An 18,345-nucleotide genomic window follows, 5' to 3' on the forward strand; every position below is an offset into this window, starting at 1 on the left:
TTACCTGTGAGGGAATGGGAGTGGAGCAGCTGTATAAAGAGTGGAGCGGAGTTTACCTGTGAGGGAATGGGAGTGGAGCAGCTGTATAAAGAGTGGAGCGGAGTTTACCTGTGAGGGAGCGGAATGGGAGTGGAGCAGCTGTATAAAGAGTGGAGCGGAGTTTACCTGTGAGGGAATGGGAGTGGAGCAGCTGTATAAAGAGTGGAGCGGAGTTTACCTGTGAGGGAGCGAATGGGAGTGGAGCAGCTGTATAAAGAGTGGAGCGGAGTTTACCTGTGAGGGAGCGGAATGGGAGTGGAGCAGCTGTATAAAGAGTGGAGCGGAGTTTACCTGTGAGGGAATGGGAGTGGAGCAGCTGTATAAAGAGTGGAGCGGAGTTTACCTGTGAGGGAGCGGAATGGGAGTGGAGCAGCTGTATAAAGAGTGGAGCGGAGTTTACCTGTGAGGGAATGGGAGTGGAGCAGCTGTATAAAGAGTGGAGCGGAGTTTACCTGTGAGGGAGCGGAATGGGAGTGGAGCAGCTGTATAAAGAGTGGAGCGGAGTTTACCTGTGAGGGAGCGGAATGGGAGTGGAGCAGCTGTATAAAGAGTGGAGCGGAGTTTACCTGTGAGGGAGCGGAATGGGAGTGGAGCAGCTGTATAAAGAGTGGAGCGGAGTTTACCTGTGAGGGAGCGGAATGGGAGTGGAGCAGCTGTATAAAGAGTGGAGCGGAGTTTACCTGTGAGGGAATGGGAGTGGAGCAGCTGTATAAAGAGTGGAGCGGAGTTTACCTGTGAGGGAGCGGAATGGGAGTGGAGCAGCTGTATAAAGAGTGGAGCGGAGTTTACCTGTGAGGGAATGGGAGTGGAGCAGCTGTATAAAGAGTGGAGCGGAGTTTACCTGTGAGGGAATGGGAGTGGAGCAGCTGTATAAAGAGTGGAGCGGAGTTTACCTGTGAGGGAGCGGAATGGGAGTGGAGCAGCTGTATAAAGAGTGGAGCGGAGTTTACCTGTGAGGGAGCGGAATGGGAGTGGAGCAGCTGTATAAAGAGTGGAGCGGAGTTTACCTGTGAGGAGCGAATGGGAGTGGAGCAGCTGTATAAAGAGTGGAGCGGAGTTTACCTGTGAGGGAGCGGAATGGGAGTGGAGCAGCTGTATAAAGAGTGGAGCGGAGTTTACCTGTGAGGGAATGGGAGTGGAGCAGCTGTATAAAGAGTGGAGCGGAGTTTACCTGTGAGGGAATGGGAGTGGAGCAGCTGTATAAAGAGTGGAGCGGAGTTTACCTGTGAGGGAGCGGAATGGGAGTGGAGCAGCTGTATAAAGAGTGGAGCGGAGTTTACCTGTGAGGGAGCGGAATGGGAGTGGAGCAGCTGTATAAAGAGTGGAGCGGAGTTTACCTGTGAGGGAGCGGAATGGGAGTGGAGCAGCTGTATAAAGAGTGGAGCGGAGTTTACCTGTGAGGGAGCGGAATGGGAGTGGAGCAGCTGTATAAAGAGTGGAGCGGAGTTTACCTGTGAGGGAGCGGAATGGGAGTGGAGCAGCTGTATAAAGAGTGGAGCGGAGTTTACCTGTGAGGGAATGGGAGTGGAGCAGCTGTATAAAGAGTGGAGCGGAGTTTACCTGTGAGGGAGCGGAATGGGAGTGGAGCAGCTGTATAAAGAGTGGAGCGGAGTTTACCTGTGAGGGAGCGGAATGGGAGTGGAGCAGCTGTATAAAGAGTGGAGCGGAGTTTACCTGTGAGGGAGCGGAATGGGAGTGGAGCAGCTGTATAAAGAGTGGAGCGGAGTTTACCTGTGAGGGAATGGGAGTGGAGCAGCTGTATAAAGAGTGGAGCGGAGTTTACCTGTGAGGGAATGGGAGTGGAGCAGCTGTATAAAGAGTGGAGCGGAGTTTACCTGTGAGGGAGCGGAATGGGAGTGGAGCAGCTGTATAAAGAGTGGAGCGGAGTTTACCTGTGAGGGAGCGGAATGGGAGTGGAGCAGCTGTATAAAGAGTGGAGCGGAGTTTACCTGTGAGGGAGCGGAATGGGAGTGGAGCAGCTGTATAAAGAGTGGAGCGGAGTTTACCTGTGAGGGAGCGGAATGGGAGTGGAGCAGCTGTATAAAGAGTGGAGCGGAGTTTACCTGTGAGGAGCGGAATGGGAGTGGAGCAGCTGTATAAAGAGTGGAGCGGAGTTTACCTGTGAGGGAATGGGAGTGGAGCAGCTGTATAAAGAGTGGAGCGGAGTTTACCTGTGAGGAGCGGAATGGGAGTGGAGCAGCTGTATAAAGAGTGGAGCGGAGTTTACCTGTGAGGAGCGGAATGGGAGTGGAGCAGCTGTATAAAGAGTGGAGCGGAGTTTACCTGTGAGGAGCGGAATGGGAGTGGAGCAGCTGTATAAAGAGTGGAGCGGAGTTTACCTGTGAGGGAATGGGAGTGGAGCAGCTGTATAAAGAGTGGAGCGGAGTTTACCTGTGAGGGAGCGGAATGGGAGTGGAGCAGCTGTATAAAGAGTGGAGCGGAGTTTACCTGTGAGGGAATGGGAGTGGAGCAGCTGTATAAAGAGTGGAGCGGAGTTTACCTGTGAGGGAATGGGAGTGGAGCAGCTGTATAAAGAGTGGAGCGGAGTTTACCTGTGAGGGAGCGGAATGGGAGTGGAGCAGCTGTATAAAGAGTGGAGCGGAGTTTACCTGTGAGGGAGCGGAATGGGAGTGGAGCAGCTGTATAAAGAGTGGAGCGGAGTTTACCTGTGAGGGAGCGGAATGGGAGTGGAGCAGCTGTATAAAGAGTGGAGCGGAGTTTACCTGTGAGGGAATGGGAGTGGAGCAGCTGTATAAAGAGTGGAGCGGAGTTTACCTGTGAGGGAATGGGAGTGGAGCAGCTGTATAAAGAGTGGAGCGGAGTTTACCTGTGAGGGAATGGGAGTGGAGCAGCTGTATAAAGAGTGGAGCGGAGTTTACCTGTGAGGGAGCGGAATGGGAGTGGAGCAGCTGTATAAAGAGTGGAGCGGAGTTTACCTGTGAGGGAGCGGAATGGGAGTGGAGCAGCTGTATAAAGAGTGGAGCGGAGTTTACCTGTGAGGGAATGGGAGTGGAGCAGCTGTATAAAGAGTGGAGCGGAGTTTACCTGTGAGGGAATGGGAGTGGAGCAGCTGTATAAAGAGTGGAGCGGAGTTTACCTGTGAGGGAGCGGAATGGGAGTGGAGCAGCTGTATAAAGAGTGGAGCGGAGTTTACCTGTGAGGGAATGGGAGTGGAGCAGCTGTATAAAGAGTGGAGCGGAGTTTACCTGTGAGGGAGCGGAATGGGAGTGGAGCAGCTGTATAAAGAGTGGAGCGGAGTTTACCTGTGAGGGAATGGGAGTGGAGCAGCTGTATAAAGAGTGGAGCGGAGTTTACCTGTGAGGGAGCGGAATGGGAGTGGAGCAGCTGTATAAAGAGTGGAGCGGAGTTTACCTGTGAGGGAATGGGAGTGGAGCAGCTGTATAAAGAGTGGAGCGGAGTTTACCTGTGAGGGAATGGGAGTGGAGCAGCTGTATAAAGAGTGGAGCGGAGTTTACCTGTGAGGGAATGGGAGTGGAGCAGCTGTATAAAGAGTGGAGCGGAGTTTACCTGTGAGGGAATGGGAGTGGAGCAGCTGTATAAAGAGTGGAGCGGAGTTTACCTGTGAGGGAATGGGAGTGGAGCAGCTGTATAAAGAGTGGAGCGGAGTTTACCTGTGAGGGAATGGGAGTGGAGCAGCTGTATAAAGAGTGGAGCGGAGTTTACCTGTGAGGGAGCGGAATGGGAGTGGAGCAGCTGTATAAAGAGTGGAGCGGAGTTTACCTGTGAGGGAATGGGAGTGGAGCAGCTGTATAAAGAGTGGAGCGGAGTTTACCTGTGAGGGAATGGGAGTGGAGCAGCTGTATAAAGAGTGGAGCGGAGTTTACCTGTGGGAGCGGAATGGGAGTGGAGCAGCTGTATAAAGAGTGGAGCGGAGTTTACCTGTGAGGGAGCGGAATGGGAGTGGAGCAGCTGTATAAAGAGTGGAGCGGAGTTTACCTGTGAGGGAGCGGAATGGGAGTGGAGCAGCTGTATAAAGAGTGGAGCGGAGTTTACCTGTGAGGGAATGGGAGTGGAGCAGCTGTATAAAGAGTGGAGCGGAGTTTACCTGTGAGGGAGCGGAATGGGAGTGGAGCAGCTGTATAAAGAGTGGAGCGGAGTTTACCTGTGAGGGAGCGGAATGGGAGTGGAGCAGCTGTATAAAGAGTGGAGCGGAGTTTACCTGTGAGGGAGCGGAATGGGAGTGGAGCAGCTGTATAAAGAGTGGAGCGGAGTTTACCTGTGAGGGAATGGGAGTGGAGCAGCTGTATAAAGAGTGGAGCGGAGTTTACCTGTGAGGGAGCGGAATGGGAGTGGAGCAGCTGTATAAAGAGTGGAGCGGAGTTTACCTGTGAGGGAGCGGAATGGGAGTGGAGCAGCTGTATAAAGAGTGGAGCGGAGTTTACCTGTGAGGGAATGGGAGTGGAGCAGCTGTATAAAGAGTGGAGCGGAGTTTACCTGTGAGGGAATGGGAGTGGAGCAGCTGTATAAAGAGTGGAGCGGAGTTTACCTGTGAGGGGGAATGGGAGTGGAGCAGCTGTATAAAGAGTGGAGCGGAGTTTACCTGTGAGGGAATGGGAGTGGAGCAGCTGTATAAAGAGTGGAGCGGAGTTTACCTGTGAGGGAGCGGAATGGGAGTGGAGCAGCTGTATAAAGAGTGGAGCGGAGTTTACCTGTGAGGGAATGGGAGTGGAGCAGCTGTATAAAGAGTGGAGCGGAGTTTACCTGTGAGGGAGCGGAATGGGAGTGGAGCAGCTGTATAAAGAGTGGAGCGGAGTTTACCTGTGAGGGAATGGGAGTGGAGCAGCTGTATAAAGAGTGGAGCGGAGTTTACCTGTGAGGGAGCGAATGGGAGTGGAGCAGCTGTATAAAGAGTGGAGCGGAGTTTACCTGTGAGGGAGCGGAATGGGAGTGGAGCAGCTGTATAAAGAGTGGAGCGGAGTTTACCTGTGAGGGAATGGGAGTGGAGCAGCTGTATAAAGAGTGGAGCGGAGTTTACCTGTGAGGGAGCGGAATGGGAGTGGAGCAGCTGTATAAAGAGTGGAGCGGAGTTTACCTGTGAGGGAGCGGAATGGGAGTGGAGCAGCTGTATAAAGAGTGGAGCGGAGTTTACCTGTGAGGGAGCGGAATGGGAGTGGAGCAGCTGTATAAAGAGTGGAGCGGAGTTTACCTGTGAGGGAGCGGAATGGGAGTGGAGCAGCTGTATAAAGAGTGGAGCGGAGTTTACCTGTGAGGGGAATGGGAGTGGAGCAGCTGTATAAAGAGTGGAGCGGAGTTTACCTGTGAGGGAGCGGAATGGGAGTGGAGCAGCTGTATAAAGAGTGGAGCGGAGTTTACCTGTGAGGGAATGGGAGTGGAGCAGCTGTATAAAGAGTGGAGCGGAGTTTACCTGTGAGGCGAATGGGAGTGGAGCAGCTGTATAAAGAGTGGAGCGGAGTTTACCTGTGAGGGAATGGGAGTGGAGCAGCTGTATAAAGAGTGGAGCGGAGTTTACCTGTGAGGGAATGGGAGTGGAGCAGCTGTATAAAGAGTGGAGCGGAGTTTACCTGTGAGGGAGCGGAATGGGAGTGGAGCAGCTGTATAAAGAGTGGAGCGGAGTTTACCTGTGAGGGGAATGGGAGTGGAGCAGCTGTATAAAGAGTGGAGCGGAGTTTACCTGTGAGGGAATGGGAGTGGAGCAGCTGTATAAAGAGTGGAGCGGAGTTTACCTGTGAGGGAATGGGAGTGGAGCAGCTGTATAAAGAGTGGAGCGGAGTTTACCTGTGAGGGAATGGGAGTGGAGCAGCTGTATAAAGAGTGGAGCGGAGTTTACCTGTGAGGGAGGGAATGGGAGTGGAGCAGCTGTATAAAGAGTGGAGCGGAGTTTACCTGTGAGGGAGCGGAATGGGAGTGGAGCAGCTGTATAAAGAGTGGAGCGGAGTTTACCTGTGAGGGAGCGGAATGGGAGTGGAGCAGCTGTATAAAGAGTGGAGCGGAGTTTACCTGTGAGGGAATGGGAGTGGAGCAGCTGTATAAAGAGTGGAGCGGAGTTTACCTGTGAGGGAATGGGAGTGGAGCAGCTGTATAAAGAGTGGAGCGGAGTTTACCTGTGAGGGAATGGGAGTGGAGCAGCTGTATAAAGAGTGGAGCGGAGTTTACCTGTGAGGGAATGGGAGTGGAGCAGCTGTATAAAGAGTGGAGCGGAGTTTACCTGTGAGGGAGCGGAATGGGAGTGGAGCAGCTGTATAAAGAGTGGAGCGGAGTTTACCTGTGAGGGAGCGGAATGGGAGTGGAGCAGCTGTATAAAGAGTGGAGCGGAGTTTACCTGTGAGGGAATGGGAGTGGAGCAGCTGTATAAAGAGTGGAGCGGAGTTTACCTGTGAGGGAATGGGAGTGGAGCAGCTGTATAAAGAGTGGAGCGGAGTTTACCTGTGAGGGAGCGGAATGGGAGTGGAGCAGCTGTATAAAGAGTGGAGCGGAGTTTACCTGTGAGGGCGAATGGGAGTGGAGCAGCTGTATAAAGAGTGGAGCGGAGTTTACCTGTGAGGGAATGGGAGTGGAGCAGCTGTATAAAGAGTGGAGCGGAGTTTACCTGTGAGGGAGCGGAATGGGAGTGGAGCAGCTGTATAAAGAGTGGAGCGGAGTTTACCTGTGAGGGAATGGGAGTGGAGCAGCTGTATAAAGAGTGGAGCGGAGTTTACCTGTGAGGGAGCGGAATGGGAGTGGAGCAGCTGTATAAAGAGTGGAGCGGAGTTTACCTGTGAGGGAATGGGAGTGGAGCAGCTGTATAAAGAGTGGAGCGGAGTTTACCTGTGAGGGAATGGGAGTGGAGCAGCTGTATAAAGAGTGGAGCGGAGTTTACCTGTGAGGGAGCGGAATGGGAGTGGAGCAGCTGTATAAAGAGTGGAGCGGAGTTTACCTGTGAGGGAATGGGAGTGGAGCAGCTGTATAAAGAGTGGAGCGGAGTTTACCTGTGAGGGAGCGGAATGGGAGTGGAGCAGCTGTATAAAGAGTGGAGCGGAGTTTACCTGTGAGGGAGCGGAATGGGAGTGGAGCAGCTGTATAAAGAGTGGAGCGGAGTTTACCTGTGAGGGAATGGGAGTGGAGCAGCTGTATAAAGAGTGGAGCGGAGTTTACCTGTGAGGGGAATGGGAGTGGAGCAGCTGTATAAAGAGTGGAGCGGAGTTTACCTGTGAGGGAATGGGAGTGGAGCAGCTGTATAAAGAGTGGAGCGGAGTTTACCTGTGAGGGAGCGGAATGGGAGTGGAGCAGCTGTATAAAGAGTGGAGCGGAGTTTACCTGTGAGGGAGCGGAATGGGAGTGGAGCAGCTGTATAAAGAGTGGAGCGGAGTTTACCTGTGAGGGAGCGGAATGGGAGTGGAGCAGCTGTATAAAGAGTGGAGCGGAGTTTACCTGTGAGGGAGCGGAATGGGAGTGGAGCAGCTGTATAAAGAGTGGAGCGGAGTTTACCTGTGAGGGAGCGGAATGGGAGTGGAGCAGCTGTATAAAGAGTGGAGCGGAGTTTACCTGTGAGGGAATGGGAGTGGAGCAGCTGTATAAAGAGTGGAGCGGAGTTTACCTGTGAGGGAATGGGAGTGGAGCAGCTGTATAAAGAGTGGAGCGGAGTTTACCTGTGAGGGAGCGGAATGGGAGTGGAGCAGCTGTATAAAGAGTGGAGCGGAGTTTACCTGTGAGGGAGCGGAATGGGAGTGGAGCAGCTGTATAAAGAGTGGAGCGGAGTTTACCTGTGAGGGAGCGGAATGGGAGTGGAGCAGCTGTATAAAGAGTGGAGCGGAGTTTACCTGTGGAGGGAATGGGAGTGGAGCAGCTGTATAAAGAGTGGAGCGGAGTTTACCTGTGAGGGAGCGGAATGGGAGTGGAGCAGCTGTATAAAGAGTGGAGCGGAGTTTACCTGTGAGGGAGCGGAATGGGAGTGGAGCAGCTGTATAAAGAGTGGAGCGGAGTTTACCTGTGAGGGAGCGGAATGGGAGTGGAGCAGCTGTATAAAGAGTGGAGCGGAGTTTACCTGTGAGGGAATGGGAGTGGAGCAGCTGTATAAAGAGTGGAGCGGAGTTTACCTGTGAGGGAATGGGAGTGGAGCAGCTGTATAAAGAGTGGAGCGGAGTTTACCTGTGAGGGAGCGGAATGGGAGTGGAGCAGCTGTATAAAGAGTGGAGCGGAGTTTACCTGTGAGGAGCGAATGGGAGTGGAGCAGCTGTATAAAGAGTGGAGCGGAGTTTACCTGTGAGGGAATGGGAGTGGAGCAGCTGTATAAAGAGTGGAGCGGAGTTTACCTGTGAGGGAATGGGAGTGGAGCAGCTGTATAAAGAGTGGAGCGGAGTTTACCTGTGAGGGAGCGGAATGGGAGTGGAGCAGCTGTATAAAGAGTGGAGCGGAGTTTACCTGTGAGGGGGGAATGGGAGTGGAGCAGCTGTATAAAGAGTGGAGCGGAGTTTACCTGTGAGGGAATGGGAGTGGAGCAGCTGTATAAAGAGTGGAGCGGAGTTTACCTGTGAGGGAGCGGAATGGGAGTGGAGCAGCTGTATAAAGAGTGGAGCGGAGTTTACCTGTGAGGGAATGGGAGTGGAGCAGCTGTATAAAGAGTGGAGCGGAGTTTACCTGTGAGGGAATGGGAGTGGAGCAGCTGTATAAAGAGTGGAGCGGAGTTTACCTGTGAGGGAATGGGAGTGGAGCAGCTGTATAAAGAGTGGAGCGGAGTTTACCTGTGAGGGAGCGGAATGGGAGTGGAGCAGCTGTATAAAGAGTGGAGCGGAGTTTACCTGTGAGGGAGCGGAATGGGAGTGGAGCAGCTGTATAAAGAGTGGAGCGGAGTTTACCTGTGAGGGAGCGGAATGGGAGTGGAGCAGCTGTATAAAGAGTGGAGCGGAGTTTACCTGTGAGAGCGGAATGGGAGTGGAGCAGCTGTATAAAGAGTGGAGCGGAGTTTACCTGTGAGGGAATGGGAGTGGAGCAGCTGTATAAAGAGTGGAGCGGAGTTTACCTGTGAGGGAGCGGAATGGGAGTGGAGCAGCTGTATAAAGAGTGGAGCGGAGTTTACCTGTGAGGAGCGGAATGGGAGTGGAGCAGCTGTATAAAGAGTGGAGCGGAGTTTACCTGTGAGGGAATGGGAGTGGAGCAGCTGTATAAAGAGTGGAGCGGAGTTTACCTGTGAGGGAGCGGAATGGGAGTGGAGCAGCTGTATAAAGAGTGGAGCGGAGTTTACCTGTGAGGGAGCGGAATGGGAGTGGAGCAGCTGTATAAAGAGTGGAGCGGAGTTTACCTGTGAGGGAATGGGAGTGGAGCAGCTGTATAAAGAGTGGAGCGGAGTTTACCTGTGAGGGAATGGGAGTGGAGCAGCTGTATAAAGAGTGGAGCGGAGTTTACCTGTGAGGGAGCGAATGGGAGTGGAGCAGCTGTATAAAGAGTGGAGCGGAGTTTACCTGTGAGGGAGCGGAATGGGAGTGGAGCAGCTGTATAAAGAGTGGAGCGGAGTTTACCTGTGAGGAGCGGAATGGGAGTGGAGCAGCTGTATAAAGAGTGGAGCGGAGTTTACCTGTGAGGGAGCGGAATGGGAGTGGAGCAGCTGTATAAAGAGTGGAGCGGAGTTTACCTGTGAGGGAATGGGAGTGGAGCAGCTGTATAAAGAGTGGAGCGGAGTTTACCTGTGAGGGAGCGGAATGGGAGTGGAGCAGCTGTATAAAGAGTGGAGCGGAGTTTACCTGTGAGGGAGGAATGGGAGTGGAGCAGCTGTATAAAGAGTGGAGCGGAGTTTACCTGTGAGGGAGCGGAATGGGAGTGGAGCAGCTGTATAAAGAGTGGAGCGGAGTTTACCTGTGAGGGAATGGGAGTGGAGCAGCTGTATAAAGAGTGGAGCGGAGTTTACCTGTGAGGCGAATGGGAGTGGAGCAGCTGTATAAAGAGTGGAGCGGAGTTTACCTGTGAGGGAGCGGAATGGGAGTGGAGCAGCTGTATAAAGAGTGGAGCGGAGTTTACCTGTGAGGGAGCGGAATGGGAGTGGAGCAGCTGTATAAAGAGTGGAGCGGAGTTTACCTGTGAGGGAGCGGAATGGGAGTGGAGCAGCTGTATAAAGAGTGGAGCGGAGTTTACCTGTGAGGGAATGGGAGTGGAGCAGCTGTATAAAGAGTGGAGCGGAGTTTACCTGTGAGGGAGCGGAATGGGAGTGGAGCAGCTGTATAAAGAGTGGAGCGGAGTTTACCTGTGAGGGAATGGGAGTGGAGCAGCTGTATAAAGAGTGGAGCGGAGTTTACCTGTGAGGGAGCGGAATGGGAGTGGAGCAGCTGTATAAAGAGTGGAGCGGAGTTTACCTGTGAGGGAATGGGAGTGGAGCAGCTGTATAAAGAGTGGAGCGGAGTTTACCTGTGAGGAGCGGAATGGGAGTGGAGCAGCTGTATAAAGAGTGGAGCGGAGTTTACCTGTGAGGGAGCGGAATGGGAGTGGAGCAGCTGTATAAAGAGTGGAGCGGAGTTTACCTGTGAGGGAATGGGAGTGGAGCAGCTGTATAAAGAGTGGAGCGGAGTTTACCTGTGAGGGAGCGGAATGGGAGTGGAGCAGCTGTATAAAGAGTGGAGCGGAGTTTACCTGTGAGGGAGCGGAATGGGAGTGGAGCAGCTGTATAAAGAGTGGAGCGGAGTTTACCTGTGAGGGAGCGGAATGGGAGTGGAGCAGCTGTATAAAGAGTGGAGCGGAGTTTACCTGTGAGGGAGCGGAATGGGAGTGGAGCAGCTGTATAAAGAGTGGAGCGGAGTTTACCTGTGAGGAGCGGAATGGGAGTGGAGCAGCTGTATAAAGAGTGGAGCGGAGTTTACCTGTGAGGGAGCGGAATGGGAGTGGAGCAGCTGTATAAAGAGTGGAGCGGAGTTTACCTGTGAGGGAGCGGAATGGGAGTGGAGCAGCTGTATAAAGAGTGGAGCGGAGTTTACCTGTGAGGGAGCGGAATGGGAGTGGAGCAGCTGTATAAAGAGTGGAGCGGAGTTTACCTGTGAGGGAATGGGAGTGGAGCAGCTGTATAAAGAGTGGAGCGGAGTTTACCTGTGAGGGAGCGGAATGGGAGTGGAGCAGCTGTATAAAGAGTGGAGCGGAGTTTACCTGTGAGGGAGCGGAATGGGAGTGGAGCAGCTGTATAAAGAGTGGAGCGGAGTTTACCTGTGAGGGAATGGGAGTGGAGCAGCTGTATAAAGAGTGGAGCGGAGTTTACCTGTGAGGGAATGGGAGTGGAGCAGCTGTATAAAGAGTGGAGCGGAGTTTACCTGTGAGGGAATGGGAGTGGAGCAGCTGTATAAAGAGTGGAGCGGAGTTTACCTGTGAGGGAGCGGAATGGGAGTGGAGCAGCTGTATAAAGAGTGGAGCGGAGTTTACCTGTGAGGGAATGGGAGTGGAGCAGCTGTATAAAGAGTGGAGCGGAGTTTACCTGTGAGGGAGCGGAATGGGAGTGGAGCAGCTGTATAAAGAGTGGAGCGGAGTTTACCTGTGAGGGAGCGGAATGGGAGTGGAGCAGCTGTATAAAGAGTGGAGCGGAGTTTACCTGTGAGGGAGCGGAATGGGAGTGGAGCAGCTGTATAAAGAGTGGAGCGGAGTTTACCTGTGAGGGAGCGGAATGGGAGTGGAGCAGCTGTATAAAGAGTGGAGCGGAGTTTACCTGTGAGGGAATGGGAGTGGAGCAGCTGTATAAAGAGTGGAGCGGAGTTTACCTGTGAGGGAGCGGAATGGGAGTGGAGCAGCTGTATAAAGAGTGGAGCGGAGTTTACCTGTGAGGGAGCGGAATGGGAGTGGAGCAGCTGTATAAAGAGTGGAGCGGAGTTTACCTGTGAGGGAGCGGAATGGGAGTGGAGCAGCTGTATAAAGAGTGGAGCGGAGTTTACCTGTGAGGGAGCGGAATGGGAGTGGAGCAGCTGTATAAAGAGTGGAGCGGAGTTTACCTGTGAGGGAATGGGAGTGGAGCAGCTGTATAAAGAGTGGAGCGGAGTTTACCTGTGAGGGAATGGGAGTGGAGCAGCTGTATAAAGAGTGGAGCGGAGTTTACCTGTGAGGGAGCGGAATGGGAGTGGAGCAGCTGTATAAAGAGTGGAGCGGAGTTTACCTGTGAGGGAGCGGAATGGGAGTGGAGCAGCTGTATAAAGAGTGGAGCGGAGTTTACCTGTGAGGGAGCGGAATGGGAGTGGAGCAGCTGTATAAAGAGTGGAGCGGAGTTTACCTGTGAGGGAATGGGAGTGGAGCAGCTGTATAAAGAGTGGAGCGGAGTTTACCTGTGAGGGAATGGGAGTGGAGCAGCTGTATAAAGAGTGGAGCGGAGTTTACCTGTGAGGGAGCGGAATGGGAGTGGAGCAGCTGTATAAAGAGTGGAGCGGAGTTTACCTGTGAGGGAGCGGAATGGGAGTGGAGCAGCTGTATAAAGAGTGGAGCGGAGTTTACCTGTGAGGGAGCGGAATGGGAGTGGAGCAGCTGTATAAAGAGTGGAGCGGAGTTTACCTGTGAGGGAGCGGAATGGGAGTGGAGCAGCTGTATAAAGAGTGGAGCGGAGTTTACCTGTGAGGGAGCGGAATGGGAGTGGAGCAGCTGTATAAAGAGTGGAGCGGAGTTTACCTGTGAGGGAATGGGAGTGGAGCAGCTGTATAAAGAGTGGAGCGGAGTTTACCTGTGAGGGAATGGGAGTGGAGCAGCTGTATAAAGAGTGGAGCGGAGTTTACCTGTGAGGGAGCGGAATGGGAGTGGAGCAGCTGTATAAAGAGTGGAGCGGAGTTTACCTGTGAGGGAATGGGAGTGGAGCAGCTGTATAAAGAGTGGAGCGGAGTTTACCTGTGAGGGCGGAATGGGAGTGGAGCAGCTGTATAAAGAGTGGAGCGGAGTTTACCTGTGAGGGAGCGGAATGGGAGTGGAGCAGCTGTATAAAGAGTGGAGCGGAGTTTACCTGTGAGGGAGCGGAATGGGAGTGGAGCAGCTGTATAAAGAGTGGAGCGGAGTTTACCTGTGAGGGAATGGGAGTGGAGCAGCTGTATAAAGAGTGGAGCGGAGTTTACCTGTGAGGGAATGGGAGTGGAGCAGCTGTATAAAGAGTGGAGCGGAGTTTACCTGTGAGGGAATGGGAGTGGAGCAGCTGTATAAAGAGTGGAGCGGAGTTTACCTGTGAGGGAATGGGAGTGGAGCAGCTGTATAAAGAGTGGAGCGGAGTTTACCTGTGAGGAGGGAATGGGAGTGGAGCAGCTGTATAAAGAGTGGAGCGGAGTTTACCTGTGAGGGAATGGGAGTGGAGCAGCTGTATAAAGAGTGGAGCGGAGTTTACCTGTGAGGGAATGGGAGTGGAGCAGCTGTATAAAGAGTGGAGCGGAGTTTACCTGTGAGGGAGCGGAATGGGAGTGGAGCAGCTGTATAAAGAGTGGAGCGGAGTTTACCTGTGAGGGAGCGGAATGGGAGTGGAGCAGCTGTATAAAGAGTGGAGCGGAGTTTACCTGTGAGGGAATGGGAGTGGAGCAGCTGTATAAAGAGTGGAGCGGAGTTTACCTGTGAGGGAATGGGAGTGGAGCAGCTGTATAAAGAGTGGAGCGGAGTTTACCTGTGAGGGAATGGGAGTGGAGCAGCTGTATAAAGAGTGGAGCGGAGTTTACCTGTGAGGGAATGGGAGTGGAGCAGCTGTATAAAGAGTGGAGCGGAGTTTACCTGTGAGGGAATGGGAGTGGAGCAGCTGTATAAAGAGTGGAGCGGAGTTTACCTGTGAGGAGCGGAATGGGAGTGGAGCAGCTGTATAAAGAGTGGAGCGGAGTTTACCTGTGAGGGAATGGGAGTGGAGCAGCTGTATAAAGAGTGGAGCGGAGTTTACCTGTGAGGGAGCGGAATGGGAGTGGAGCAGCTGTATAAAGAGTGGAGCGGAGTTTACCTGTGAGGGAGCGGAATGGGAGTGGAGCAGCTGTATAAAGAGTGGAGCGGAGTTTACCTGTGAGGGAATGGGAGTGGAGCAGCTGTATAAAGAGTGGAGCGGAGTTTACCTGTGAGGGAGCGGAATGGGAGTGGAGCAGCTGTATAAAGAGTGGAGCGGAGTTTACCTGTGAGGGAGCGGAATGGGAGTGGAGCAGCTGTATAAAGAGTGGAGCGGAGTTTACCTGTGAGGGAATGGGAGTGGAGCAGCTGTATAAAGAGTGGAGCGGAGTTTACCTGTGAGGGAGCGGAATGGGAGTGGAGCAGCTGTATAAAGAGTGGAGCGGAGTTTACCTGTGAGGGAGCGGAATGGGAGTGGAGCAGCTGTATAAAGAGTGGAGCGGAGTTTACCTGTGAGGGAATGGGAGTGGAGCAGCTGTATAAAGAGTGGAGCGGAGTTTACCTGTGAGGGAATGGGAGTGGAGCAGCTGTATAAAGAGTGGAGCGGAGTTTACCTGTGAGGGAATGGGAGTGGAGCAGCTGTATAAAGAGTGGAGCGGAGTTTACCTGTGAGGGAGCGGAATGGGAGTGGAGCAGCTGTATAAAGAGTGGAGCGGAGTTTACCTGTGAGGGAATGGGAGTGGAGCAGCTGTATAAAGAGTGGAGCGGAGTTTACCTGTGAGGGAATGGGAGTGGAGCAGCTGTATAAAGAGTGGAGCGGAGTTTACCTGTGAGGGAATGGGAGTGGAGCAGCTGTATAAAGAGTGGAGCGGAGTTTACCTGTGAGGGAATGGGAGTGGAGCAGCTGTATAAAGAGTGGAGCGGAGTTTACCTGTGAGGGAGCGAATGGGAGTGGAGCAGCTGTATAAAGAGTGGAGCGGAGTTTACCTGTGAGGAGCGGAATGGGAGTGGAGCAGCTGTATAAAGAGTGGAGCGGAGTTTACCTGTGAGGGAGCGGAATGGGAGTGGAGCAGCTGTATAAAGAGTGGAGCGGAGTTTACCTGTGAGGGAGCGGAATGGGAGTGGAGCAGCTGTATAAAGAGTGGAGCGGAGTTTACCTGTGAGGGAATGGGAGTGGAGCAGCTGTATAAAGAGTGGAGCGGAGTTTACCTGTGAGGGAATGGGAGTGGAGCAGCTGTATAAAGAGTGGAGCGGAGTTTACCTGTGAGGGAATGGGAGTGGAGCAGCTGTATAAAGAGTGGAGCGGAGTTTACCTGTGAGGGAATGGGAGTGGAGCAGCTGTATAAAGAGTGGAGCGGAGTTTACCTGTGAGGGAGCGGAATGGGAGTGGAGCAGCTGTATAAAGAGTGGAGCGGAGTTTACCTGTGAGGGAGCGGAATGGGAGTGGAGCAGCTGTATAAAGAGTGGAGCGGAGTTTACCTGTGAGGGAGCGGAATGGGAGTGGAGCAGCTGTATAAAGAGTGGAGCGGAGTTTACCTGTGAGGGAGCGAATGGGAGTGGAGCAGCTGTATAAAGAGTGGAGCGGAGTTTACCTGTGAGGGAGCGGAATGGGAGTGGAGCAGCTGTATAAAGAGTGGAGCGGAGTTTACCTGTGAGGGAATGGGAGTGGAGCAGCTGTATAAAGAGTGGAGCGGAGTTTACCTGTGAGGGAGCGGAATGGGAGTGGAGCAGCTGTATAAAGAGTGGAGCGGAGTTTACCTGTGAGGGAGCGGAATGGGAGTGGAGCAGCTGTATAAAGAGTGGAGCGGAGTTTACCTGTGAGGGAGCGGAATGGGAGTGGAGCAGCTGTATAAAGAGTGGAGCGGAGTTTACCTGTGAGGGAATGGGAGTGGAGCAGCTGTATAAAGAGTGGAGCGGAGTTTACCTGTGAGGGAGCGGAATGGGAGTGGAGCAGCTGTATAAAGAGTGGAGCGGAGTTTACCTGTGAGGGAGCGGAATGGGAGTGGAGCAGCTGTATAAAGAGTGGAGCGGAGTTTACCTGTGAGGGAGCGGAATGGGAGTGGAGCAGCTGTATAAAGAGTGGAGCGGAGTTTACCTGTGAGGGAGCGGAATGGGAGTGGAGCAGCTGTATAAAGAGTGGAGCGGAGTTTACCTGTGAGGGAGCGGAATGGGAGTGGAGCAGCTGTATAAAGAGTGGAGCGGAGTTTACCTGTGAGGGAGCGAATGGGAGTGGAGCAGCTGTATAAAGAGTGGAGCGGAGTTTACCTGTGAGGGAGCGGAATGGGAGTGGAGCAGCTGTATAAAGAGTGGAGCGGAGTTTACCTGTGAGGGAGCGAATGGGAGTGGAGCAGCTGTATAAAGAGTGGAGCGGAGTTTACCTGTGAGGGAGCGGAATGGGAGTGGAGCAGCTGTATAAAGAGTGGAGCGGAGTTTACCTGTGAGGGAGCGGAATGGGAGTGGAGCAGCTGTATAAAGAGTGGAGCGGAGTTTACCTGTGAGGGAATGGGAGTGGAGCAGCTGTATAAAGAGTGGAGCGGAGTTTACCTGTGAGGGAGCGAATGGGAGTGGAGCAGCTGTATAAAGAGTGGAGCGGAGTTTACCTGTGAGGGAATGGGAGTGGAGCAGCTGTATAAAGAGTGGAGCGGAGTTTACCTGTGAGGGAATGGGAGTGGAGCAGCTGTATAAAGAGTGGAGCGGAGTTTACCTGTGAGGGAGCGGAATGGGAGTGGAGCAGCTGTATAAAGAGTGGAGCGGAGTTTACCTGTGAGGGAGCGGAATGGGAGTGGAGCAGCTGTATAAAGAGTGGAGCGGAGTTTACCTGTGAGGGAGCGGAATGGGAGTGGAGCAGCTGTATAAAGAGTGGAGCGGAGTTTACCTGTGAGGGAGCGGAATGGGAGTGGAGCAGCTGTATAAAGAGTGGAGCGGAGTTTACCTGTGAGGGAGCGGAATGGGAGTGGAGCAGCTGTATAAAGAGTGGAGCGGAGTTTACCTGTGAGGGAGCGGAATGGGAGTGGAGCAGCTGTATAAAGAGTGGAGCGGAGTTTACCTGTGAGGGAATGGGAAGTGGAGCAGCTGTATAAAGAGTGGAGCGGAGTTTACCTGTGAGGGAATGGGAGTGGAGCAGCTGTATAAAGAGTGGAGCGGAGTTTACCTGTGAGGGAGGGAATGGGAGTGGAGCAGCTGTATAAAGAGTGGAGCGGAGTTTACCTGTGAGGAGCGGAATGGGAGTGGAGCAGCTGTATAAAGAGTGGAGCGGAGTTTACCTGTGAGGGAATGGGAGTGGAGCAGCTGTATAAAGAGTGGAGCGGAGTTTACCTGTGAGGGAATGGGAGTGGAGCAGCTGTATAAAGAGTGGAGCGGAGTTTACCTGTGAGGAGGGAATGGGAGTGGAGCAGCTGTATAAAGAGTGGAGCGGAGTTTACCTGTGAGGGAGCGGAATGGGAGTGGAGCAGCTGTATAAAGAGTGGAGCGGAGTTTACCTGTGAGGGAATGGGAGTGGAGCAGCTGTATAAAGAGTGGAGCGGAGTTTACCTGTGAGGGAATGGGAGTGGAGCAGCTGTATAAAGAGTGGAGCGGAGTTTACCTGTGAGGGAGCGAATGGGAGTGGAGCAGCTGTATAAAGAGTGGAGCGGAGTTTACCTGTGAGGGAATGGGAGTGGAGCAGCTGTATAAAGAGTGGAGCGGAGTTTACCTGTGAGGGAGCGGAATGGGAGTGGAGCAGCTGTATAAAGAGTGGAGCGGAGTTTACCTGTGAGGGAGCGGAATGGGAGTGGAGCAGCTGTATAAAGAGTGGAGCGGAGTTTACCTGTGAGGGAATGGGAGTGGAGCAGCTGTATAAAGAGTGGAGCGGAGTTTACCTGTGAGGAGCGGAATGGGAGTGGAGCAGCTGTATAAAGAGTGGAGCGGAGTTTACCTGTGAGGGGAATGGGAGTGGAGCAGCTGTATAAAGAGTGGAGCGGAGTTTACCTGTGAGGGCGAATGGGAGTGGAGCAGCTGTATAAAGAGTGGAGCGGAGTTTACCTGTGAGGGAGCGGAATGGGAGTGGAGCAGCTGTATAAAGAGTGGAGCGGAGTTTACCTGTGAGGGAATGGGAGTGGAGCAGCTGTATAAAGAGTGGAGCGGAGTTTACCTGTGAGGGAGCGGAATGGGAGTGGAGCAGCTGTATAAAGAGTGGAGCGGAGTTTACCTGTGAGGGAGCGGAATGGGAGTGGAGCAGCTGTATAAAGAGTGGAGCGGAGTTTACCTGTGAGGGAGCGGAATGGGAGTGGAGCAGCTGTATAAAGAGTGGAGCGGAGTTTACCTGTGAGGGAGCGGAATGGGAGTGGAGCAGCTGTATAAAGAGTGGAGCGGAGTTTACCTGTGAGGGAGCGGAATGGGAGTGGAGCAGCTGTATAAAGAGTGGAGCGGAGTTTACCTGTGAGGGAGCGGAATGGGAGTGGAGCAGCTGTATAAAGAGTGGAGCGGAGTTTACCTGTGAGGGAATGGGAGTGGAGCAGCTGTATAAAGAGTGGAGCGGAGTTTACCTGTGAGGGAATGGGAGTGGAGCAGCTGTATAAAGAGTGG

This window comes from Carcharodon carcharias, chromosome 11 (genome assembly GCF_017639515.1).
Source record: "Carcharodon carcharias isolate sCarCar2 chromosome 11, sCarCar2.pri, whole genome shotgun sequence".
NCBI lineage: Eukaryota > Metazoa > Chordata > Chondrichthyes > Lamniformes > Lamnidae > Carcharodon > Carcharodon carcharias.